This window comes from Vipera ursinii (genome assembly GCF_947247035.1).
Source record: "Vipera ursinii genome assembly, chromosome: 2".
Lineage (NCBI taxonomy): Eukaryota > Metazoa > Chordata > Lepidosauria > Squamata > Viperidae > Vipera > Vipera ursinii.
Window position 1 is genome coordinate 172,258,474 of NC_139513.1, and position 6,697 is coordinate 172,265,170.

A 6,697-nucleotide genomic window follows, 5' to 3' on the forward strand; every position below is an offset into this window, starting at 1 on the left:
ACAGGCTATACTGAAAATTTTGAGAGGGAATGGCAGGGTGATAGGAACATAATTCAAAATAGCTAAAATTGTGTCATGTATATACACAAGGCTTGGATCTTCTTAGTTTTGTTATAATGGATTTTTTTTGTGTGGTGCAGAATAAAAAGTTGCCCCATGCCTGTCTTATAGAAATTGTTTGCTTTGGCTGTGGTTTTCCAGTTTATTCTCCAGTTGGCTGCTTTGTAGGACACAGAACACTGGTACTTCTGAATTTACAGAAGTGCATTATAGGGAACTGAAAATTTCACAATCTAGAATTATGGAAACTAAAGTTATCCTAACTGGGCTGTAAAACTCCAGGTGACCATTAGATGTCAGCAAAGAGCTGATTATTCTGAATCAGTTTGCTGCCGTCTCTCGGCTATCTGGATTTTTACAGTCCGTTTGTGGTAATCTTACCCTAACCTGTAATCTCAGAATAAGAGCATTTCCTCATTTGTGATTTAGAACCTCTTCTAGCACATAAATCACTGTAATGTTATAAAACCTGCCTTCATTAATATAATATCACCGCAGCAGCCATGATTGGGTAATGTCATAAATCAGTAGTGAGGAAAGGATTTAAGGCTCCTAAACAGTCTGCCATTGGAGGGGGAACTGGAATATGTCGACATAGCTTGTGATTCTGCCCCCAGTCTACAAGTCTCACCTAATCCAAGACAACTGTCTGTTTCCAAATGGCCTTCTGTGATTCTGCAGGACAAATACCTCTTCTTCTGTTTGCAGGAAGCTGTTCTGAGAAGTCTCTAATAATAAAAAACATTTACTCCATGAAACCTTCATCTTCCCCTAACACACACACACACACACACACACACACACACACACACACACACACCAGTCCTCCTCTTCCCCAGTGAGGTGCTGTTTATAGCATTCATGTGTGCCTGCCCTAGGTGTTCAGGTACACCAACCTCTTCTAGCCAGGAGCATTATTTCAAACAATATTTTTTTTCTTAATTTCCAATAAACCTGAATGTTACAGATTTCGGGAACAGGAGCCCAATTCACCTAGAGTACTGTACCAGGTAGGGCTGGGCTTCAGAAACATGAATCATGCATTGCACTGATAGAGTTGGTTTGATTTCACACACAGTGTGTGAATTTAGTCACAGTAGTTTGCAAATTAAGCTTAGTGCAATGTGCACACCATAAGGCTAAGCAAACTGTAGCATATTGCTGTTTTTTAATGCATGATATAGCTGTCCTGGCGTCGCAAATGGGCAATTGTAGCGCGGGGAGTTATATTTTGCACAGAAAAGACACAACGTATTTGAGATCATCAGACACCATATAGCTGCCTGAATTGAGAGGTGGAGCATGAGCACAGGATGACATCAGCCAAAGGAAGCTTATAAATGCAATTAACTATTGCATTTACATAAGACAAGGTGACGAAGGGTTGAAATACTGTGTATTCTAGACATGCAGAAAGTGAGCATCATCTTCCATAAAAGCAGAGAAGCGAATTAGTGCTTAGCACCTCGTGAAGAAAATTAGCGCAGTCTGCTCTTGTGCTGCTACTTGGCTCCTTGGGGAGCAGTGAGTTGCTTCTTTGTTTAAAAGAGCATTAATAACTGCAATCCCTCCTTCTCTCCTCCAGTCTTAAGTGGTATACTCTATATTGTTAGTGCACTAAAATGGCCTATGCGCACCTTACCTTCAGAAAATAGCTAGAGTGATAAGCAGTTCTTTTTTTGTAAAAGAAAAAGGTGCCGGAACTTACACATGTCATACAAACCACCTTGCCTACCCTACAAGGTTCCATCCAAAAAAAGGTGCCGGAACTCCGTTCTGAGCGTTCTATGACAAAAAAGGCCCTGGTGATAAGCATAGGAGAGGATTGCTGGCAAGGCATCCCCATCTTCCAGAGTGTTGCAAATCTTTCTACTTGTGCGTTTGGCAGGGCATTAGAACTCTCATCACAGAGTCCCTTTTAAAACAGCCCCTCTGATGCAGGGGTTACTATGTTAGCATCCGAATCAGGAGGACCGCTGTTCAAGTCCCACCTTTGATCGTGCTCACTGGCGACATTGGGACAGGCGTTATCCGCTCGACCTACCTTGCAGGGCTTTTTCTATCAGGCAAAATTAGGATTACTAGATACACCACCTGAGCTCTCGGAGGGAAGGGCAGAAAAATGAATTCAGTAAAAATAAATAATTGAACATCTCACCCAAGGGAGCATATGCAAGTGAGGTTGCTTAATGCTCCCTACTCACCCTGAACCTCAACAGCAGCACCTAGAAGGGTGGTCCTATCTTCATTCCCCCAGCTTGGCCCGGTGTATATGGCATTTCAGCTCTATTCCTTGGACAAGCTGTTTTCAGCTGATAGAGAAAGACTCTACCCAGCTGGGCCACTCTCTGCTTGCCTGGTGGGTGCCTGAGCTGGGCAACACAAGCAACTAATCCAATCTGACGGGTCCAATTGCTTAGAAAAGTCCTGCAGATTTCCTCTGCCCCCTGGCTCTAGCTGTGAATCAACTCGAAAGAGGAGCAGGCAACCCTCAACCTGATCATGGAGGCACTACAAAGTCCATTCAAGAATAATAATGCCATGCCCTATGCTTAATTTCTGTGAGATCAGGTTTGAGAAGTACATGGGAAAAATTAATCCTTTCACTAAACATCTTTTTACTGATGACTGCTGATCTCTTTCATCCATTTCTGCCTTTCATTGTCACCTTGGATTTTTTAAAAGAAGAGGAAGGGCAATTTGGCAAGGGTGGTACTTTACAACCTCCCTCCCTCTAGTCTTTCTTTAATAGGAAATACGTAAACTGCATGCCATCTGCATTCTACAGCATATTTGAAGCATGAACCCATCTTGTGTAAATTGTAAGAAGTGCAGTTAGTGTTTTCTTTAAAAAAATATATATAAATCAATGTTAATATATTCAAAAATAAATCTAACTAACCCTTTCCAATGAGAGGCAATGAAAAAAGAAACCTAAGTCGCTGTGGAGTCCCCCCCCCTCCCCTTCCAGCCCCATGTTTTTTTTTTTCAAGAGAGAAGCAACATATGGACTTGAGCAAACCCAAAATCAGAGCATGGTTGAGTAGTCTTCGCATGGCCTGATTAGCTCATGCTACCCACTGTTTTGGGGGAACCTGAGTATGGCTGCCCTTGTACCTCACTTGGTTTGATGGTAGGGGAAAAAATGAGGATCTCTCCAAGGGCTTCTGCTGAATGTAGTCGTGTGTCTTCACTTAACAACTGAAGGAGTCACTTATTCTGCTTTACTTGTTAGTTGCCCAGAGTCTGTATTTCAAGACGGATAGCCATGTAAATCTCTTAATACAGTACAATATTTTTTTAAAAAAAATGCTGTTCTACTTCAGTTACAGATATTTCTCTTTTTGATAACACCCCACCACAACCCCAGGTACAATGCCTTCTTTCCCAGCCCACCTTTTTTTTCTCCCTCTCTCTCAATTCCCTAGACATGAGCTGAGATCTTGCTCGTCTCGTCCACTGATCCCTTTCCCCTCCCCGCTCTTGCATGATCTTTCTGGTTCCTTGCCTCTTGCTCCTGGGTGCTTATAGATTGAATTATTTTATACTTGGTAGACAACTGGACTGCTGTGATTTACAAGGCCATGGGGAGAGAGATGGCAGCTGGACAAGAGATGCAGAGAAGAGCATCAGTGAGATAGGAGGGGGTAGGTGGAAGGGAGGAGATTGCCCCGCCACACACACACACACACACACACACACACACACACACCAGGAATTCTGCGTCATCACGCCCTTCCTTTTTATGCTGATGTATGCTGCCTTCTAGTGGAAATGCACAATATGGCACATTAAAAAAAGTTATTTCAGTACACCTGAAACACATACACTGTACACAAACCCAAAAATGTATATTATCAAGGAATATTTTATAGATTACAGAATAATAGGGGGAAGGGTTACATTGTGAATTTTTAACTGTGGATTTTTAATGTTGCATGCTGCCGAGTGTTAATGTGTGAGCAGCTATATAAATATATAAGATAATCAGAACATATTTTTTGCACTAGCAGGAGAGGCCATCAGGGAACGGGTGGCCTTTTACAAACCTATTTCAAGAGGCGCCAGCCAAATGGCTTAGAGTTAGACTGAATGTCTTCAAACCAGCAGAGGGGACCACGGGCCAGTTCACCCAAGCTTGCAACATCTCTTGATACATTGAGCCACACGCAATAACTAGTTTCACAAGAAGGAAACTGCCATTGCAAAACATTACAATTCTATCTAAATCAAGTAATGAACCTGCTGATTCAGGCAAAAAGATGCTTCTTCCACGATTGAAAGAACCACAGACCAACTGTTCTGTACCAGCCTGCTACCGGCCCTGCAGAAAAGGCAGTGACAACCCCTTTACAAACGGCAAGAGGCTGGAATATGCCTGCCAAATTTATAGCTACAAAAACAAACAAGACACGAACCAAGAAACAGGAGCTTTAAGAAACACGAACTATCCAAGCGGTTGCCTTCAGCAAACCAACCCTCCCAGACATTCCCCTTATATAGAGTTCAGGGCGTGGCTTCTCTCTGCCTCCTTCCGAGAAGCCCCATTGCCTTCCTCTGTTTACTCCTAATTGACTGCCTCCTGCGTCGGGCGTCCTTGAACAGGGCCAGCTGTGGGTCATCTTCATCCACGCTGTCAGGCTCGCACAGCTGGGTCTCCATGGTGACCAAGTGGGAGGGGCCTGGCTGAGGGCTCTCATCAGCAAGATCTTCAACCCCCTCAGCAAGGTCTTCAACACCCCCCTCCTCCTCCTCTGAGTCGTCCGACCCAACTGCCGAACCCACAGGCTGACCCTGAATCACAACACCAACACTATAAGCGACTTCTCAGACTTTCCTAGCCATTGACAACCAACCGATCAATGCACCAGGCCCTCCAGAATTGTGAGGTGCTGCATGGGGGGACTCCATACAATCAGACTGGTGCATTTAGTTGCAGTGTTGCAAAAGGGATTGGCATGAAATGACCATAAGTCTAGCCCACTAGCCCACTAGTATTAAAGAATATCACATAGAGTCCCTTGTTCATTTGCAGTTGTAACAAACCCAAAATATACCTAAGAGTAATGCAGAAACAATGTGCCTTTTATGATGTTTCAGGGATAATATCAGTCAAGGGATGACTTTAAAAACAGCCGTAGTCTAGCAAAAGCTGTACAGCCTAGGCATACTATCTTGCAACAGATAAGTTGAGGACAGGTCAGAATAACTGTAATATCCCCCCAACTAAGGCATAGGGTACATGTAGGCAAATAATAGAGTCAAGAAGACATCTTGGGAATTTAATAATTAGGCATTTTTGTCACAAAATGGCTGCCATGGGGCAGTTGCCTCTTCACAAATGGCTGCAACAGCTGCCATGGCAATTCACCCAACAGTCATTTACCAGAACAGAACTGAGTAAAATTGACCCTGGTGACCCTCTTTGATTGTCTATAGTAGATGACTTTAGGGGAGCTATGCAAAATAAAATAAAATATAATTCACCACAACTGTAGCAAGAAAGGTTGTAAAAAAACTCACTTAACAAATGTTTCACTTAGCAACATAGATTTTGGGCTCATTTGGGTTCGCCTGGTGCGCCAGTTGCGACCCTACCTGGACCGAGATGCCCTACGCACAGTCACTCATGCGCTCGTGACCTCCTGTTTAGACTACTGCAACGCTCTCTACATGGGGCTGCCCTTGAGGACCACTCGGAGGCTTCAGCTGGTGCAGAATGCGGCCGCGCGAGTTGTGATGGGGGTTTCCCGATACTCCCATGTAACACCTCTTCTCCGCGAGCTGCATTGGCTTCCGGTTGCCCTTTGGGTGAGATTCAAGGTGCTGGTGATGACCTATAAAGCCCTAAATGGCGAGGGTCCGGGATATTTGAAGGAACACCTGCTGCCAGCATCAAGCTCCCTTCGTCCAGTGCGCTCCCACAGGGAGGGTCTTCTCAGGGTGCTGCCGGTTAAAGATTGCCGGCGGGTAACACCCAGGGGTAGGGCCTTCTCAGTGGGCGCGCCTGCCCTTTGGAACCAGCTGCCCGCGAAGCTTAGGACTTCCCCCGACCTCCGTTCATTCCGCCGGGACCTGAAGACCTGGCTCTTTGAGCTCTCTGGCCCAGGCTGAGAATTTTTAATTTTAATTTTAACTGGGTTTTTATTTTCTCTCAGGGTTTCATTTAATCTTTTTTAATTTGTTTTAACTTTTGTATTGATTTTTTTAAAAATATCCTGTAAACCACCCTGAGTCCTTCAGGAAAGGGCGGTATATAAATCTAAATAAATAAATAAATAAATATGTTGACAACTACCTTTAGTGCACGCTACTACACATGAAGTGTTGTAGATTTTTCTTTTGTATGTGATTTCTTCTTTGTGGCATATTCCACAGCAGAAACACAGTATAGCAGTTTTAAGAACTATTGGATATGACTAATGTACTTGATTTGATTCCCCTAGTTTACTACTGTTTATTTACTGAAAGAGAAGAGAGAGAGAAAGATGTTCCTAAAAAACGTTCAAGTTTCTACTTGAGTCATAATTGGAATTGCTAGTCATTAAATCTCCTCATCCACCCACCCAATATCATGTAGAAAAAGCATTTTGACAAAGATGAGGGGACAGATTCTCTATAGCAACAGGAAACTAAT